The following is a 21559-nucleotide window of genomic DNA, read 5'->3' as shown; positions in this document are numbered from 1 at the left end:
TCTAGAACTCATTGTTCTTTACAGTATTAAGTTTTATATAACAAATTATATCTATATATACATATATATATATATTCACCATATTATTAGAACAAAGGAGAAAAATTCCGTGATCATTTGTTAAAAAAAAAAGAAAAAGAAAAAATGAAAAAACTCAACACCCAATCATGAGACAAACCATCAGCTAACAAAAAATAGGAGGCAACATTCTGATAAGGGTTCTTCAGAAAAATCTACCAATCTTTGTGTAAGTTCTGATGATACTACATGATAAAAGATTAGATATTTTCCACATAAATTGAGGGAGAAGACAAGAATGTCCCATTTCATCATGCCCTTTCAAGACTGTACAGAAAGTCTGAAGTGTAGTAAAGCAATTAAAAGGAATAAACATCACGAAAATAAAAAAAAAAGTAAAACTTTTTTATTTGCAGATGACAAAATTTGAATAGAAAATGTAGGTAATACACAACCAAAAGAGTAAGTCTAAAGGTGAATTTATCAAAGACATAATGTAAAATATCAATATACAAAGTCATGTATAGCTCTATTTTCTAGCGCCAAACAATTGGAGAATGATTTTGAAAAAATAAGGTAGCATAATGATAAAAATAAAGTATTAAATATAAGTTTAACAAAAAATGTGGAAAACTCTAAACATAAAACTATAAAACATTCATGAGAGAAAATAAAATCTAAATAAATAGATATATAATGCTAATAGATTGAAAGACAATGTTATGAAGATATCAATTCTCCCCAAACTGATCTGTATGTTTAATGCAATCTCATTCAAAATTTCAACTTTTAAAAATGGACATGTCTATTCTAAAAGTTATATAAAATGCTAAAAAGACATAGTCATTGAAACAATCTTTACTAAAGAAGAAAGTAATGGAAGTTGACTTGCCGTAAAGCTACAGTAATCAAAACAATGTAGTATGAAAATATGAGATAAATAGTTCAGTGGAGCAGAAGAGAGTTCATTAATAGACTCATGCATAAAAAGTCAATTGATTTTCAACAAAGTCATGTGACAATTTAATTTTAAAAAGAATGCCATTTCAACAAACGGTGCTGCAACATGAATAAAAAACAATGTACCTCAAACCCCAATGCTCAACATACAAAAGTTATACATTTTTTATGAAAAAATATTAAGGTAAAATCCTCACCACCTTGGGGTGGGCAAAGATTTTTTAGAGAGGACACACACAAAAAGTAATCATAAAATAAAAAACTGATAAATTGAACATTAAAACTTAAAGCATCTACCCACCGTTAAGAAAAGAAATTATTCACAATACATATGGACATAATAAAGGAACTGCTTCCAGAATATCTTTTAAAAACTGCAATGAAACAGTACTACAAAAGAGAAACAAGAGACAAATTTTTAAAAGAAGACAAGACTTTGATGACACTTCACAAAAAATATATTAGCAGTAAGTACATGAAAATGTGTTCAACATCATCAGACATCTGATGCTGTAGGTCGTTTTCCCTGAGAATTAGACTTTGAGGTGGAAGTCAAAATGTTACATGTTTAAAGGAGGGCTCTTTGGCTAAACACCTGTGGAAAAAGGAAAATAAGTCAGATTTCTCAGGGGAGGCATTAGGCAGCCATGCTTAGACAGCAAAAATCTCATGTGAATTCCCCATGAGTGGATCTGAAGCTGGAATGGTCCATCAGAGTTATCCCAAGTTGGAGCAAGAGGCTAGACCTTTGTACTCCTCCAGTGAACAGACTTCATTGGAAGAGGCCTGTTCCCAGGAACAACAAAAGACACACGGACTCACAGGAAGTAGCTCTCTTAAGTAGAAGACATTTCCCAGAGAGTGCAGTTCTGGGAAGTTGAGGACTGGGAGCAGATAACATTCACAACCGGGGACGTAAGTGCTTCATTTCTGAAGAGGAGAAATAGGGTAACACATGGTATCATCCACTATTTACTCATTGTGCCTTTTAGTTCTACTTTTCGACATAAGCTCTGGGAGTAGTTCCACCTGGATTCCAATGGGCCTCTTTCACTGGGGGGAACTTAGAAAAGGAAAGTAAATGAAGCAATCCCCCATCACAGCAGCTGTTCTCAAGGCTATAACTAAATATCATCATCTCCCTCTACCATACATTCTCTATTCTCCTCACCCTTAGCCAGTAATTCTGTTGGTCTAAGTGGCCTTCCTATATACCTGAGGGGTTTGAGCTTCCACTCACCTTGCTCTTCTATGGCTGTTTCTATTGCACTTGTCTTTTTATTGTTACCTACATGGGTCACTAGATCACATGGGGACCGCATATATTCTTCTCTTCCCTCAACATTAACAGCAGCCTTAATTCTTCCTGATGATCACAGTCAATTATCCCTTCCATAATGCTGGCTTTCTTAACTTGCTTGCAAGCCCCTTGGCCCAAAAAGCTTAATTAAGTTCCTGGTTGGTGGCCATGACAGAAAGTTTACCGGTTCTCTTGTGTCTCCTGGTGTAAGTTTTCCCTTTTGGGGGAGTAAGAATGTTTATACCTACGGAGCTCGATGTTGTGAAGTTGGGAAAAGCAATTTCCTCAAATAGGACACTAGAGGCAACAGTCATCAGAGCTGCTCACACTTCTGTCCCCTGGTTCCCAGACCCTGTATTTTATTATTTGAGGACTCTCCACTTTAGAATGGTAATTGATAGTGTACTCTTCATTCTGGAGGATAATCGTCCATGCTTGCAGTGTATCATCTCTAATCTGAGTCTCAGCTTTGCATTCAATAGGCCATCTCATCACTCTCATAGGCTGTCAGCTTCTTTGAGATATAGGATGTAATTAGACCAGTGAACCTCAAGATCCTGTGCTCATTTCTGCATCTCCTTAGCTGTTCATTGGATTCCTTGTCCTGATCAATGTAATTCAATGTTAGACTCCTAAGTTAGTGGAACAAGCACACTGAGCACTTGCATAGGAGATGGTAACTGGGAACCTCTGTATAGAAAAGGGAAACCCATATTCAGAATTGTGCCAGTTTCAGTCAAAATAAATTGCTGCACCTTTCATGGCAAAAGGGGCCCCAGGGAGTAAACTTGCCAGCAAAAGGCTGGTAAATCCCTTCCAGTGGGATGCTGAATCAGTGATTATGTGTTGGGCTTATTTGCTGGGAAGTAAATATTTAACAGTGTCAGTATAGTTATCAGCTATGGTGAATGGGAGCCTGGCCTGTTGGGCCCATGTCTAGGCCCCATCTCTTCCACCATACCTACCATATTCAGACATCCATTATGTCAGCACAGGGGTAGCTGATGCAGAAGCTAGGCTAGGGCCACTAGCAGAATCATGCTGTTTAGTGTGTTATTGAATCCCTTCTGAGATGAATACTACCTAGTAGACAATGAGATGTTGTACATTGCATTCCTTGCCAGCAGATCAGTCCACATGCCTATAGTCCATACCTCCTTGCCTCTGATTTTCCAATCTTTTCTTTTCATGTCGCCAGACCAAACAACCAGAGCAATTGCTTTCACTCATGATTGTACTCTCAGCTGTCTACTCTTCTGCCCAAAATTGACAATCAAATTCACCATCCGTAATGCCTTTGAGGAGGATTTCCTCTTACTTCTGTCTTTCAGAACTACCCCTGAGTGGAACCAAAGTGCAACTTCAGTTTTTAGCTTGCACACACATAATGAACTGAACCATCTGTGAACCAAACTTTTTAAAATTTCCTTCTGTATTAGTCAGGGTTATCTAGAAGGACAGGATAAATAGGATAGATATATATATATAAGAGAGTTTATTAAGGAGTATTGACTCACACAATCACAAGGTGAAGTCCCACAATAGGCCGTCTGCAAACTAAGGAGCGAGGAAGCCAGTCCAAGCCCCAAAACCTCAAAAGTAGGGAAGCCGATGGTGCAGCCTTCAGTTTGTGGCTGAAGGCCCAAGAGCACCTGGCAAACCACTGGTATAGGTCCAAGAGTCCAAAAGCTGAAGAACTTGGAGTCTGACGTTCGAGGGCAGGAAGCATCCAGCACGGGAGAAAGACGGAGGCCGGAAGACACAGCCTGTCTAGTCCTTCCACGTTCCACTGCCTGTTTTTATACTAACCACACTGGCAGTTGAGTAGATGGTGCCCACTCAGATCATGGGTGGGGCTGCCTCTCCTAGTCCACTAACTCAAATGTTAATCTCCTTTGGCAACACCCTCACAGACACACCCAGGAACAATACCTTGCATCCTTCAATCCAATCAAGTTGACACTCAATATTAACTATCACACCTTCCCTATCAGCTGGTCATAAGGGATGCGCATCCCATGTGGTCATAGGCATAAACTGAAGGGTGGATGTCTGGGTCACATGGGGATGCAACTGTTTTATTTCTTCCAGCCATGGTTATGTCTGAACTAAGATTAACAACTTCCATGTTACGATGTGTTGCTGCTGGGCCTCTCAATCTTGTGACTTGTTGAAGTTGACTGAATGCAGATGGAAATGGGCAATTATGGCCTCATGGTCATATCATGAACCATGGTCAGGCATTCCAATTCTCCACTGAGACTCAGCAGCATATCAGGTGCTTTTTTACAAAAGGCATATAATTTTTCACTAAAAATTACGCAGCCTTGCTTCAGAATCTGAGGAGTCTACATAGGGCTTGCTGTAAAACTACTCCTGCGTGTTTCTTCAGATACTGTTAATATTATAGGGTATTCTTCATGACAGTGTTTATATGAATCAAGTGGTACTGTTACATAAGCCACAGCCTGAGACTGATTCAAAGCCTTTCTTGCTCTGGAAACCACTGAAGCTGGTGAATTGAAAGACATTTCATTTCACTTTTTGTATGAGCCAGAACTGTAGTTCTGGTATGGATTAAGTTGTCTTAATGACCTAGCAGCATGTCAGGCATTGCATTTTCTTTACCATGTGGTAGAGCAAGATGCAAAAATCTGTCCTGTACTTTAGAAGAGATGTCGTGGTATACCAGAACTACTGGATCCTTAACTACTTAACCAAGTCTTTATGGTTCAACTCTCATTCTATGGAGAATATATTTCTTACCAAGGCCTTCAACCAACTTGACAATTTCTGCTCATCTAATTTTATTTTCTTGAGGTCATGAATATACTGGACTGGGATGATGATACCACTGACATCCACCACGATTTTTCTGGTCTTGTAGGGACAAGATTGGTGAACAAAATGGGAATATAATTGGGACCACACTCCTGCATTTTTAGGTATTTAAGGGTGGCACCAAACCCTGTAATTCCTCACAAGGATTGAATATGCTTTTGTTTGTTATCTTAGAGGGATAACTATTGAGTAAATGAGTTATTCTATTGATATCATTATAATTTTTTATGTCAATCAGGCTCAAAATTTGATACTACTCTTCCCCCACATCTAATGAGTCACCAGATCTTCTAAACTAACTCTGAAAAATTCAAAACCCCTCCCCTTTGCTCAATCATTATTATTATTATTATTTTTAAAAAAAAAAAACCCTCTGCAATTATTAGTTTATTAGTATCGTCCAGGACTCAGATGTTCAGTATTCCTCCTGAAATTACATAAACCAATGCAAATGGAAAGAATCTAAGTCAAAATTATATAACAAAACAGCACTCCATCACAAAAGCATGTAAAATTACAAGAATGCTATTTTAAAATACTGGCACTTTAAGAAAATGATAATCTCGAAAACCACAAAATTGCCAAATTGTTCCCTAAACTGCTAAGCAGATAATGACTAATGAATGAGTTTGTTTTGTAAAGAAAAATCATTCAAATAAATTGAATAATTCATACTGAGATGCAAAGTTTAAGTGTCTTCTTTCCTCCTATCTACTTGGATTTATAAAGGGGCAAACCATAATATAGGAAAATATACCCTATTTTGAATGTGGCATCTTCATTTTAAAAGCTGACCCAATTAATTAAAAATACTTGTAATGGAAAGTCTTGTTTCCTGAGCAGTCCATATTGAGATAAATGGGAAAAGACATCTGCAGCCAGCATTTTCATAGTCTTCGCTGAGACTAATGTCAACAAAAAATTTAATATGGCAGTCTTGTATTTTAAGCTCATGCTTTTGGGGATACATTTTCAGGTCTTCTTTAATGTGGGAACTGCAAACTTTAACTGCCATTGCATGGTAATGGCAGTTAAAGAATAGAGTCCTCATGAAAAGGTTAGGACATATTTTTCTATTAGTCCTTCAAGGACAGACTTTCAAAATGTTTGATTCTAATAATCCCATGCTTTGAGTAGATTGATTACTCTTCAGTTTGTAAATGTAAGTGGGCTATGTGAACTTTCTTAACTGATCAAGATTTTGGATGTTCAGTTATGCATGAAAACTATCTCAATTTAACTTTACCCCTATTATGGTATGCAGGGTGTGTAGACAAAACTTATTATTAGCTAACTATATGAAAGGAAAAACACTGTAATAATTCATGTGATTCAAAATGGGCAAAAGCAAAAGACTAACTTCTCCTCAAGAAGAAAAATTTCACACCTATGAAAAGGACAACAATATCAATTTAAAATAAATGTATTTACTTAGAAGCATTCAGAATGTTAACAAAACAGCTGCAACTTTTTTTTTTCTTTTTTTGCAATTACAGAGTGGTATTCAGTTAATAGAACAACAATTATTTCGTATAAGCTGCATCAGAGACAACTGAAAATGAAAAAACCACCATCCCCATATATAACTAATTTGTGCTGTGCACCAACAAGAACCTGCTTTAAATTTCCATGCCAATTTACAACCCCCATACTGTACCAGGCAAGGTTAGTGGCTATTGAAAATACCACCAGGACAGGGCTATCTAAAGACATATTCGGTAGTGTGTTAACTATACAAAAAAAAGATACTGTGCAGTTTAAAAACAAATCTTACACAGCCTTACATTTCAATTTTTTTCTTTAAAAAGAGTGAGTTGTGTACAGGGGGGTTCAATGGTTTGTAGACAAGAAAAAAAAACTGCGCTAGAACCAACTTATTCATCATCATCCTCTTCTTCTTCATCTTCATCTTCATATTCCTCCTCATCCTCTTCATCTTCTTCATCTTCCTCCTCTTCCTTCTTTTTCTTGTTTTTTTCAGCCTTGACAAACTCCCTTTTTTGCTGCATCAGGCTTTCCTTTAGCTCAATATGCAGCAATATCCTTTTTGTATTTTTCCTTCAGCTTCGCAGCCTTCTTTTCATAAGGCTACTTGTCATCTGCAGCAGTATTATTCCACATCTCTCCCAGTTTCTTCGCAACATCACCAATGGACAGGCCAGGATGTTCTCCTTTGATTTTTGGGCGATACTCAGAGCAGAACAGGAAGAGGCCAAAGGAGGCCTCTTGGGTGCATTGGGATCCTTGAACTTCTTTTTTGTCTCCCCTTTGGAAAGGATATAGGTTTTCATTTCTCTTTCATAATGGGCCTGTCTGCCTTTGCCATATCTTCAAATTTTCCTTTCTCTTTAGCAGACATGGTCTTCCACCTCTCTGAGCACTTCTGAGAAAACTCTGAGAAGTTGACTGAAGCATCTGGGTGCTGCTTCTTGTGCTCCTCCCGACAAGTTAGCACAAAAAATGCATATGATGACATTTTGCCTCTCGGCTTCTTAGGATCTCCTTTGCCCATGTTTAGTTATTTTTCCTCAGCAAGGCACCGAGTCGCCCAGCGCCCGTCTGGCTCTCACTTGCCCCTGCGCTATCACTATGGAGCTCAATGTACTGCAATGGCTGTCGCTCAATCATTATTATTATTGTACTAGTTCAGGTATTTATGTCTTTTTTTCTAGGTTATTATGTAAAACTTTTGTTTATATTCAAGCTCTTTCCAATCCAATTTATTATCTTAATGCAATATTCTTTTTTCAAAACCTTCCCCATACTCAAAAGATATTGGCTATTTGTAGTCTATAAAAACCTAGAGACTGTAAATTCCTCCACAGTTCATCTCTGTCATTAAGCCTGGATCTGCTCACCGAAATGCTTCAATCCTGGGATTATGGCTAGATATGTTAGTGGTGCCACATATTTGAGTTACCAGTGGTGAATCCTTACAGGTCTGCAGCAACCTCAATTCTTGCCTCCTCTGAAGAAAGAATTTGATGGAGGAGCATAAGACTGAATAAGAGACCAAGGCAAGCTTTAGAGAAGGAGTGAAAGTTTATTAACAAGCTTTAGAGCAAAAATGAAAAGAAAGTAAAGTACATTTGGAAGACGGCCAAGTGGACATCTTGGAGGACAAGCGTGGGATTTGACCTTTTGACTTGGGGGTTTTAGATGTCAGCATACTTCCAGGATCTTGTGTCCCTTCTCCCCTGATTCTTCCCGTGGGGTGGGTTGTCCACATGTGCAATGGCCTTGTGGAGGGAATGCACATGTGGAGGGGAGCATGCACAGTGTGTTTAGTGGAGTTGTATGCATGTTCACTTGAGGCATTCTTCCATTACCAGTGGAATGCCCCTGGAAGGTCACGTACCTGTTAAACTCCGCTATTTTACCTTTTAATGCACATGCTTGAGCACACCCACTCAACTCCTGGCATCTTATCCAGAAGCTGCTTATCACTAGTTTCAGGCCTTTTCTTTTTTTTTTTCTTTTTTTTTCTTTTTTTTTTTTTTTTTGAGATGGCGTCTCACTCAGCTGCCCAGGATAGAGGGCAGTGATTTGATCTCGGCTCACTGCAAACACTGTCTCCAGGGTTCAAGTGATTCTCCCATCTCAACCTCCCTAGGAGCTTGGATTACAGGCAGCCGCCATCATGCCCGGCTAATTTTTGTATTTTAGTAGAGGCGGGGTTTCACCACATTGGCCAGACTGGTCTTGTCCTAACCTCAGGTGATCCGCCTGTCTCGGCCTCCCAAAATGCTAAGATTACAGAAGTGAGCCAGCACGCCTGGCCTGTTTCAGGTATTTTCTACCTATGGGGACAATGCCTTTCCTTGGTACTGGCTGCAACCAGTTATTATTTGAGAGAGACAGTTAGCAACCGCCTGACTATCACCTGATGGGCACCTAACATTCCTAGTTGGTGGTGGGGGGGCGTCCCTTGCCTGACTACTTACTGTAACAGAGATCATGTATCGTTCTATGGTGAAAAATGACAGCTGAAAGTGAAATTTACATTTAGATCAATTTCAACTCAATTCTAAAAAGGTATTTTAGGGAAGTAGAAATACTTTATTCCAGAAGATACTATTTAGTTACACAGAAGAACTTAAGGACACAGAGTGATACTATATATGGAATAATGGGAAGGGTTATTCTGCTTTCTGACAGAAGTTGAATTAGATTAACTGGAATATCTTTTTGAATTAAATGTCTGTGAAACTTTTGATAACATCTTAAAAATTCAAATTTTCCATTTTATACTTTAAGGAAATATTTAACTGTGCTCTTCTTAATGCTTCCAAAATGAAGTATTTTCATTCTCAACACCCTATGCTGGAGTTATTTAATTCAAACAGAAAGAAAAGAAAAGAAAGCCTCAGAATTCATAAGAATGCTGTGATGAGTGTGATAACATGTTATCTACAGCCTTTGAGCCCTTTGAAGATAAGCTGTTGAATAATGTCACTACATTATTATTACAGTTAGAATATAAATACAGGTTTAGCATCTTGTCAAGATAATACAACTATCAAAAGACTACAAAGTGAGAAATTCACTTGTGCAATTTTAAAGGAATGAGGCAAGATTCAAAAGATAAAATCAAACAAAAGATACCGTATTTTATTATCTTTATATATCCTTTTCATAAAAATAAGTCATAAGAATATACATAAATAGATTAATTAATTTTAAATTTAAGTTTAGTTGCCTATTACTTTATGTGGGAGCGTATTTTGAGCAGTCCAAATGACCTTAATTGAAATAAAATTGTTCAACTGATTTATTTACATTTAGATGAATATCAGTTTTTAAACTGGACATTTCTCTAACATTTGTGTTAAAACTAAAAATTAGTCATAATTATTATGTCTCTATGTTTCAGTTAATTAAATATTATGATTACTATAAAAAAGAAATGATTTTAGTATTTTAGCATTATTGCCTTTAAAGCAATTTTTTCACAGTGTATAGTCCTTTGATGGAAGTCATTTGGGTTATTCCTCAAAACTAAACAATTGCTTAATTACCCCAAGGCACAGAATCCACACTACAATTTTAAAACATCAAAATGGGAAAAGTAATTAGTCTCTTGAGTATAATTAATCCGTCTACTAAGAATTGGGCCAAATTGTAGTTTAGTGTTCTCTAGAATTCAGAAGCCAATTTTAATTACACTGAAACGCTGAACTTGAAGCTTGTGGACTTTGGCTCTAAAAGTAAGTTAAATCTTTATATTTACTGTGGGCTTGACAAAACAGAGGACACATGGAAAGGAAGGTTTTACTTCCAAAGTGAGACATCTACAGCAAAACTTCAGGATTGTTTATTTTTCTTTTATAAGCTAGATATTGTTTAAGGACCATAGAGTGTTTGATAGGCATTTCATAAAGCAGATGCAGTTTCTTTCTACTGCACTTTCATTGACAAATATCAAGCACAGAGTTACTGGATATTAACACGGAGAAAAAGACATAAAAAACTAATAATTTTTACAGTAAACTTTAGAGAAAGAATGTTATTAGCAGCAGAAATGGTGCACTTCGCAAAATATCTATGCATCAAATGATTATTTCAGCAAATGATCACTTCAGCAAATGATCAACTCAACAAAACATTTGTTCGCTGTATTTACTTAATTTAGTAATGCAATGTTTTTAAGAATGCATGAATTTCTCATTAATTCACACTGTTTTAATATCTTTCAAAGGTTTCTACAGAGTTTTCAATTTGTAGTAGCAGTTTAAGAAATGTATTTGACAAAAGCTAAGGGCTATAGGAAAGTTTAAATTTCCTTTCAATATATTTGGTATTCATAAAAGCCTATTTGTTTTCACCTGTGGCCTATATTTAAGCATCACTTTACAGTGTTCAGTCTGTGCTAATATATTGTGAATCATTTGCAATATAATACTTATGTAATAAGCCATGTATCATTACCAAGATGCCTTCTACAATTTTTCAAGTAAGAAATTGTTTCTCATATCTATATCACTCAGAAGTGAAAATATACTGAGCTTCATTTATTTCTTATATATTATCTGTATTTCAAATTTTTAAAGAATTTCTAAGCAAAGCCTTCCTTTGCTCTTTTGCATGCAAGGCTAATGTACATAGAATTAGAGATACAAATAGTGCTGCAAATTTAATTAATATAGTAATCCTTTCTAGGAAAATCCCTAAAAATAAACATAATAAAGATGGCAGGGGATATATCAAAAACAAACAAATATTTACTGAGACATGTAGAGAAAATACAAACAAATGAAAGCCACATTCCTTTCCTGACTAGGAAGATGAAATGCAAACTTTACTTCCCTCTGTGATCGTTGAAACACTTTATGTGAAAAATAACGTAAAACAAAGTCAAACTGGCATTGTGGATGAGAGTATTTATTCACTCGTGTATGGAGGTTCAGAAGAAAAGTGAAATTCAAGGTTGGCTTAATTTGTTGACTTAAGTATGTCTAAAATCTATTTATTTTTAAATATTTTCTTACTGGCATATTTTTAGCTTTATTCTAAAGCTAAAATTGACTTTTTTCCTGATTGCAAGTCAATTGCCAAAACCTCCCTGAGCTAGAATATTCCTTATCCACATGGTGGGCAATTTGGGGCAGGGCATGGAGAGAGAAGAAGAGAGAAAGACAGCTGTATCTCTCTTACAAACTTCAAGCAAAAATCCTGAAATCCATTCTAATTGGCTAACCTTAAATTATGTGGCCAGTTCTTAACTAGTCACTACAATGAAGAAAGTGCCAGATGCTGATTAATTTAAGCCAATAAAGAGCTACCTTCGGAATGGAAACCAAATTTCTTGGCAAGTATTCAAGAATAATAATAGAAGTGAGGTTGGAAATAAAAATAAAATGCTCTACACACTTTCCAAATTAGTTGTTATTTACCATATAGGCATTTAAATTAAGTGGTGTTGGGAGAACTTGAGAAATTTGTTCTAATTTCATCTAGAAAAGTATCTCTAAATTCAAATGTTTATAAGGTCAAAGTAGTTAAACTAACAAAATCAAGTCAAATGAAAGTGCATTTATAATATGCAAAGACAGGCTAAACCTGTTTTTTATTTCCTAACTTGGACACTATAAGAGTAATTATTAGTCTAGGTAAGAGTTACAACCTAGACCATCCCATGTAAATCTGAATATATATATATATATATATACACACACACACACACACACACATATGTGATATATATATAATATTATTATCCTGTTTCTCAAGAGCACTCTCTCAGCACGTGCCAATTATTGCCATATAAGAAATAGTCTCAGCATTGCTGGATTTTCTGATCTTTCAGTAGGAAAAAAAATCCGATTTTTATATGAATTATTCTAATTTTAAAATATTGCTTTAATTAAAAAATAGCTGGAAAATATTTGTTGTTTTTCAACCTCTGTTCTAGGAAGTAAATGAATAAAAATAGCTTTTGTTATTTGAAGAAAAAAGGCACAAAACTAAGTATATTGCCAAATATTAAAACACCTAAAAACCACAGTAATTGAAGCAGTGTGGTATTGATGTAAGAATAGGAAGATAAATTAATGAAAAATAAAACACAAGTCAGAAACAGAACCAACAATATGTAAGCATTCAGTATGGTCATCATACAAAAGTCATTTGCCCAGTACATTTTTTTGTCTCCATTTCCACAGTCACTACCCTGATCTCAGCCACCATCATTTCTCACCTGGATTCCTAATAAAGTCTCTGAGCTGCACTTTTTATCTACTCATATTACTCTTCAATCTATTCTACATATTATGGCTAGAGTTTTGAAAATTACAAACCTGAACTTACTATTTCTTTCTTAAAGTACATCAATAACTTTTCATTGTTTTAGTAGAAAGAAAAAATTTCTTCATGCCTGTTATGAAATTCACAGAATGGCCCTTACCTGCTCTTATACTTCAACTTGTCCAGCTCTCTCATCTGTAGGCTCTATTTTCAAGCCTGGTAAGTTTGAGATGCTTAATATACATATAAATCAGAGGTATTGAATAAAAAAAATGTTATATGCAAGTCGTGAGTTCAAGAAAGACTGTTAACCTAGATGCATAACCCTGAGAAACATTAGTGTTCTTATGTGCTTAAAGCAGTGAAACTGAGTTTACTTAAAGAATATACATAGATACAGAAGATTAGAACTCAAATATCTAAAGAAAACATGCTCTATAGCACAATGCAATAATACTATTCAGCCTTTTTAAAGAAGTAAATTATGTCACTTGTGACAATATGGATAGAATTGAAGAACATTATGCTAAGTGAAATAAGCCAGGCACAGAAAAGTGAATACCACATGTTCTCACTTCTATGCAGAATCTAAAACAATTGAACTCATAGAAGCAGAGAGTAGGATGGTGGTTACAGTAGCTGCAGATTGAGAGAAATGGGGAAATGATGGCCAAATTGTAAAAAATACCAGAAACGAGGAATATATTTTTTAGTTCTATTACACAGCATGGTAAATATGGTTAATAATAGAGTACTATACATTTCAAAATTGCTGAGAGTAAATTTCTAATGCTCCCACTGCAAAAAGAAGTTAAGTATTTGAGATGATGGATATGCTAACCAACTTCACATAATAATTCACATTGTTTTTATGAAACATAGCATCACTTTGTACCCCATAAATGCATATCCTTATAAATTATCAATTTAGAATTAAAAAAATAAAATTATAAAATTGTAAAAGCAAATATAAAAAAAAAAGAAGTCAAAGTCCCGATTGCTGTAGCATCCAACATTCAGAGGTTAGAAAAATGAAAAAAGAAAAAGCAGAGTAAAGTGAGAAGAATTTCCCAGTAAAGCAGGAAAGAAACCAGTGTCATTTTTTGGAAAGAGATGAGGAATAAAAGAAGGTACAGTCCCTATCATATGTCAAGAAAAAGACATACATTTATGAAAATTGAAAATGACAAAAAAAGCTGTTGTATTCACAAAGTATGTTACTATCTATATAGAAAATCCAATGGAATCTAAAATTTTTGTAAATAATGCAGAAATCTAGCAAGTTAAATATGCAATGAATATACAAAAATCAATGTTTTTCTGTCTGTAACAAAATTGAAAAAAACATAGTTTTGCAAGGATTCTACTTGACATAGTAACTCCTTTTTTTTTTCTCAATCTCAACTCAACTGACTCTTTCAACTCAATCTCTTTTTCTTTCCATGCTTTCTGTATGTGTATGGGTGTGTATCACAGGCATATCTCTGATAAAATGTGAGTATGGTCTTTATAGAGCAAATTACAAAATTGTATTGAGATATATTACATAGAAATGTATTGAAATATACCACATTGATGTGGTATATAGAAATGTTAATATCTTTGAAACTATCAATTATCTTCAATTACTCTATACATTCATAATATTCTAAACAAAATCTCAGTAGTTGTGAAGTATTTGGAGGAACTTGACAAGCATAACTTAAAACATATGTAGAAATGAAAAAAAAACTAAGAATAGCCAAAAATTTGCAACACTGGCTTCAGTAAAAGTATTAAACCAATATAGTGTTGGAATAAAAATCACAGATATGTGTTTATGGAATTTTTATAGATGACAGAATTGGCATTTCAGTTCAGAAAAGGATGGAGTAGTATTTAATAATTTGTAATATAATACTTATCAATGGTGGGATTGGGAATAGATCTCTATGTTGATATCAAAATAAATTCCTCATGCATTAAGCACTTAAATGTAAAGAGAAACATTTTAGAACTCTCAAAAGAAACCATACAAGAATATATTATTTTCTCACAATAGTTTAAAATACATTAAACGAGACCAAAAAACACAGTACATAAAATATTGCTAATTCATGTACATTCATATTCAGAGTACTGTTCTTTAAATCGTAAGAAAAAATTATCACAAACTAGGAAGGACATATAGAAGAAATAGAAGCACAAAGTGTTAATACACCAAATATATAAAGAAAAACAACAGAAACTCCATGGGATAATATGTCAAAGATATCAACTGGCCATAAATAAATAAAGACAGCCTGTGACCAACAAATATATGAAAATATGAAGAATCTCACTAGTAAGAGCTCAATAAGAACTCTAAATTTTACTTTCATTAGTTTGACAGAAGGTAAAAAGTGTATCAATATCAGGCGTTTATAGACATGGAGCAACAAGAAACACCACCTGGCTTTGCTAGGAAATTAATTATATAAAACCAAACTGAGAATAATTTGCCCCTATTGTACAGAAAAATGCATATTTACTGTAAGACTCAATAATTTTACTCTTAATTATAAACTCTAGGGAAACTCTTGCACACAAACACAAAGAAACATACATAAGAATGTTCTTAGAATTTCTGGTTGTAAAACCAAAGAAAATGGAGGGCCGGGTGCTGTGGCTCACTCCTGTAATCCCAGCACCTTGGAGATGGAGGCAGAAGGATTGCTTGAGCCCAGGAGCTCGAGACCAGCCTAGGCAACAAAGTGAAACTTCATCTCTACAAAAAAAAAAAAAAAAAAAATTCAATTAGCCAAGTGTGGTGGCTTGTGCCTGTGCTCCCAGTGAATCAGGAGGCTGAAGCAGGAGGACTGCTTGAAACCAGGAGAGTGAGGTTGCTGTGAGCTTGTGTTCAAATAAGAGATGCTGGCAAGGTTGTGGAGAAAAGGGAACACTTATACACTGTTGATAGGTGTGTAAGTTAGTTCAACCACTCTGGAAAGCAGTACAGTGATTCCTCAAAGAGCTAAAAGCAGAGCTACCACCCAACTCAGGAATCCCATCACTGGGTATACCCAGAGGATACATAAATCATTCTACCATAAAGACTCACGCATGCAAATGCTCACTGCAGCACTATTCACAAGAGCAGACATGGAATCAAACTAAATGCTCATCAATGACAGACGAGATATTTTAAAATGTGGTACATACACACCATGGACTATGATACAGTCATATAAAAGCAAAAAATCGGCTGGGCATGGTGGCTCACGCCTATAATCCTAGCACTTTGGGAGGCCGAGGCAGGCAGATTGCTTGTGCTCCAGAGTTCGAGATCAGCCTGGGTAACATGGTGAAACCCTATCTGTACTAAAATACAAAAAATTAGCCAGGCGTGGAAGCGTGAACCAGCAGTCCCAGCTACTCAGGAAGCTAAGGCAGGAGAATTGCTTGAAACCAGGAGGCAGAGGTTGCCGTGAGCCAAGATCGCCCCACTGCACTCCAGCCTCGGCAACAGAGCAAGACCCCATCTCAGGGAAAAAAAAAAAGAGAGAGAAAGAAAAGAAAAAGATCATGTCTTTTGGAGGAACAGGATTAAGCTGGAGGCCATTATTCTTAGCAAACTAACACAGGAACAGAAAACCAAATACCACATGTTCTCACTTAAAAGTGGGAACTAAATGATGAGAACACATGGACACATAGAGGGGAACAGTAGACGTTGAAGCCTACTTGAGGGTGGAGGGTGGGAGGAGGGAAAACTGCAGAAAACGTAACTATTGAGTACTAGGTTAAGTACCTGCATGATGAAATAATCCGTACAACAAACCCTGTGACGCGAGTTTACCTATATAATAAACCTGCACGAGTACACCCAAAACTAAAATAAATGTTTTTAAAAAAGGAAGTAGTCTAAATGTCTGTGATCACACACACAAAAAGATTTTACTATATTCATGCAATGGAATCCTATATACCAGATAAAGGAAATGAACTAAAGTTACATTTATCACACTATCAAGGTAATAAACATATCCATCACCTCCAAAAGTTTCCTTGTTGTGTCTGTTTGTATTTATATGGTGTTTTAATATAATACAACAATCCAGCAATTGTACTCCTGGGTATCTATTTCAACAAAACGAAAATTTATGTCCATACAAAAACCTGTACATGAATGTTCATAATGGCTTTATTTGTAATAGCCAAAAGTTGAGAACAATCCTAACGTCCTTCAGTGGGTGAATGAATAAAAGTACATAAATATCTATAATATAGACAACGTCAGCAATTAAAAGGAAGGAGTTAGTGATATACTCTTCTACTTGCATGTATTTCAAGCGCATTATGCTGAGTGAAGAAAGTCAACCATGAAAAGTTACACACTGTATATTTCCATTTATTTAATATTATCAAAATGACAAAATTATAGTGATGAAGCTAGGAGTATGAATTTTCTTTGTGTTGATAGAATGGTTCTGTGTCCTGATTGTGGTGGTGGTTATATGGATCTATATCTATCTATCCATCTGACAAAAAAAAAAAAATGTATCATGCTATAAACAAAAAACAAAATGAAACAAGTATATGTAAAACTGGTGAAATCTGAAGAAAGTCTGTAGTTTACTTAACAGTATAGTATCAGCATGAGTGTCCTGCTTTGGATAATGTTCTATGCTTACGTAAGATGTTATTATTGGAGAGGGTTGAGTAGAAGGTACAACGATAAGCTCTGTAATATGATTGCAGCTGGCTGTGAGTCTTAAACTGTTTCAAGATAAAAAGTTAAGCAAAACGTGTATACTCTTCTCCTTATTTATCTTATCATGCAAAAAAGGGCTTAACCAAGTATACAGAAATCACTTTTTTCCTTCTAAGGAAGCCTGAGCACCTTTCACAAAAACACATTTAAATACTAACTACTTCAATACATAGTTCTTCGTGTAGTCATGCAGCAGTCTTTAGCAACATAAGACTTTTTCCAAATTGCCACTAACAGAAAATTATTATTAGTATGACTTTGCCTCCTGAAGGAACCTGAACTCACACGCACACTCACAGCAGGAACAGACAAGCCTGCTGGGTTTTCAAGCACTGTGATGTAGTGAAGTGAGAGAAAGGCAGCATGAAGGAAACAGGGAGGATGTAGAAGGAGCCTAACTCTAATACATCACTGGTTTAATTCTCTTCTCCCATTATGCATATTTAGCCTGTTATAAATGTTAGTGATTTTTGATAATGGTAAATCTATGCAGAGTAAGCTCCATCTGCATTTTAAATCCCCAATAAAATATATAAACTCCCTGTATATATTTATTTATATCCATTTAAAATGCTGAAACTCCCACTTCCATTCATTAGCTGTTTTGTTGTCCTCACAAAAATCATGGGGAGAAAACATTTAATTAGTATTTCACCTTAAATGAATAGAATGGATAAGAAACCAATTAGTCTTTGGATAATAAAAAGTCTAATTACCCACCAAGTATTCAACAAAAATATTCATTACTTTCCTTTCCATAACTTAGGCAGCATGCAAGGATCAGATCAGAGTCCCAGGAGTGCCTAATCTAATCCTTCTCCTGCCTCTAATGTATTGCTAAAAGCATAAACAAATCACTTTATTGAGAGATTAAAACATTTAGCAAATATACCTGAGGGTAGCAGTGCTTTGAATGTGTGGGATGTGATTGGGAACTCCGGAAAACAAGCTTACTCTTAACATAGTCTAATACCAGTCACTTTAATATGACGAACAAGATGTCAAGAAACGAACACTAACAGTATCCCACGGAACCTGAAAGTGTGTGTATTTGTTTGTGAGCACGTGCACACGTGAGTGTAGTGAGAGTTCAACCAGGGAAGACTCAACTTTAAGGACAGAAACAGAGGACACCACTATTAACTAAGATTTGAGCATTCTAAAATTGACAGTTAAAGCATGTAGGAGGGGGATATCTATTTAAATATGTAGAACCTAAGTGTTTAGCTCCATTCACCATCCCTCCTTGCCTTGTTCTAGATGAATTTGGCAATTTGTCCATTTTGTTACACTGATGAGAGATCCCCACTGCTCTGGTGAGCTTCCACATGTCAGTGGAAGAAAAACGAGAGTCCTCGGCCCCATCGGCAGGTGAATCTACAAGTGAAAATATTAGGAAGAATAAAGCAATTCTCATTCTCCACAACGGAATATAGTACAGACAGACCTCAACTTACAGTGGTTGAATACAGGATTTTTCAGCTTTACAATGGTGTGAAAGCAATACACATACAATGGAAACCATACTTCAAGTACCCATACAACAATTCTGTTCTTCACTTTCAGTACAGTATTCAATAAATTACATGTGTTAGTCAACACTTTATTATAAAAATAGGCTTTGTGTTATACTATTTTGCTCAACTCTTGTTCCTGTTGCTTTGAGCACATTTAAGGTAGGCTAGGCTCAACTATGATGTTTGGTAGTGTAGGTATATTAAATGCAGTTCTGACATATTTTCAACTTGCTGATATATGTGTGACCCCATCGTAAGTTGTGAGGCATCTGTACTCTCCTGAGGATGGAGAGCAGCTTCCTGAAGTCTCCTACTTAAGGTATATCTACAATAGAGGGTGACAGGAAACACTCTTCCCCACGCACTAAAATGTAAAGAAATAAAATATAAGCAGCATTGAGACCATTAACATTCTTCAGGCATCACATTTGCAATGATGAGCTGCTTACCAGATTTTTCATATTTCAGAATTGAGAGTTTTCATAATAGCTTCCATGAGCACTGTTTGCATTTAGAAAGCAAGAAGATTATAATCTTTAAATCCCATCTCAAGTAGCTTAACCTCTTTGAGAATCAATTTTTTATTAGCAAAATAGGAATAATAATAGTACCTTGTATAATTACTTGTTATGTGTCTACATTTTATGAGGAATAGTATCTCATCATTAGCAGCCAGGTCCTTAAATGGGGCTAAAGTCACCCAGCTCACAGAATAATAGAAATTGCGTGAATCCTGTGGTGCTCAAGACATCTAAAGAATATTAAATATCCAAGTCTAGCCTAAACTGGGAGTGTTCACAAGCACTTGATATGAGTCCCCAGCTTACATTCCAGTATTTTCTAGTGACTTTGCAATTCTGTCCCTCTGCCCCTGCTATCATAATAATTTTTGTATCTTCTAAACTGAACTAAAGAGGAATGAAGAAAAGTGTTGAGTGTTTTTCTTCAGAAGACAGGCATATGCTAGTCTATAACACGCACTAAACACTGACTACAGACTTCCTGTGGCCCTATGCCCTTCGTAAATATGAGATGTGAGAAGTATGTTCTTCCCCTTCCTTCTATGTAGCTTTTAGGTAACAATCACAAATTTCAGAGAAAAATGCCATCTGACTCTCCAACCATCAGTTGAATACACGAGTCATTTTTTTAAGAGCTTTGGGAAAGCAGAATGAAATGCTGGAGGAGGCTGAGAGGAGAATCAAAAGGACTAATCCCTGATTTAACTCAATTTCTGATTGAATGTAGGCCTAGTGAGTATTTGATTCCTAATATTAATATATAAAATAATATTAATATGTGCCAGAGCTTAGAGGTAGTAGTGATCAATAAATAATATTTTCCATATATGTATGTGTGTACACTCATACATACATACAAATTTTCAGTAAAATTAAATATACATTTCAGTGTTACTTTCGGATAGACTCCTAAAGATCAAAAAATTGCCAAGTGTGTGCCCTATTAGGATATTCAAAACTCTCTGGTTAGTATATAATTTTTCATATTATAATTTCATGACATCAAATTTCACAATCTCCCAGATTTTTCAGGAAGGAGGCAATCTAGAATTTCTTCTATCATATTCAAAGAATTGTCTCTAAAGTTATGTCACATAGAAAAGTCTCTCAACATGTAAGAAAATAATGTTTTTAATGTTTTTCTACATACACGGTAAGGTTTCAACAATGATTCACCCATTCTGGGATTTTTTTTTTTTTTTTGATGCTTTCTAGTTTCCTTAGGATTATATCCTAAATCATTCCCTCTTGTCCATAGAACGTCTTCCTTTTTCAGTTCTAGCAGTGATGCAATATCAATGCTACTATTATCACAAATTATTTTTTAAAAATAACCTGCACCATGACATGGACATTTTTATGGGATTCTTACACATATCTTTTAGGCAAAAGAAGGCTATGACTATTTTTTAAAATTAAATTGTATCTTCAGGAAATATTTATGTCTCATCCATATATTCAGAAAACTGCAGAGACATATTCTGATATTAATTATTAAAAGTATGTAAGTCAGCTACACTTATATTTACTAAATTATGGATAATGCTAATCTATTCCATCCAGAAAACTGTGAACTTTTAGCAGTTTCTTAACGAGATTACTTATAGCCCAGATTAATTTATTCTGCTGAATATTCTATGTTTTGGTAGCTTAACTTTCAGCATGTTGCCTGTATTATTCCGTACTCACTCTGGTAATACATACTCCAAGACTGGGTAATTTATTAAAAAAAAAAAAAAAAAAAGAGGTTTAATAGACTCATAGTTCTGCATGGATGGGGAGGCCTCACAATCATGGCAGAAGGCTAAGGAGAATCAGAGGCATGTCTTACAAGGTGGAAGGCAACAGAGTGTGTGCAGAGGAACTGCCTTTTATAAAACTATCAGATCTCATGAGACTTATTCACCATCATGAGAACAGCAAGGGA

The 21559-nt window shown here is 35.5% G+C and overlaps 1 pseudogene; it reads right to left on the bottom strand.

Moving 5' to 3' along the window:
- Positions 1 to 6598: 6598 nt before the first annotated feature.
- Positions 6599 to 8753, bottom strand: LOC101018784 (annotated as a pseudogene).
- Positions 8754 to 21559: the final 12806 nt, after the last annotated feature.

This window comes from Papio anubis, chromosome 6 (assembly GCF_008728515.1).
Source record: "Papio anubis isolate 15944 chromosome 6, Panubis1.0, whole genome shotgun sequence".
NCBI classification, from domain to species: Eukaryota; Metazoa; Chordata; class Mammalia; order Primates; family Cercopithecidae; genus Papio; species Papio anubis.
Note: the sequence above shows the minus strand (reverse complement) of the source record. Positions and strands in the feature narration are given on the sequence as shown.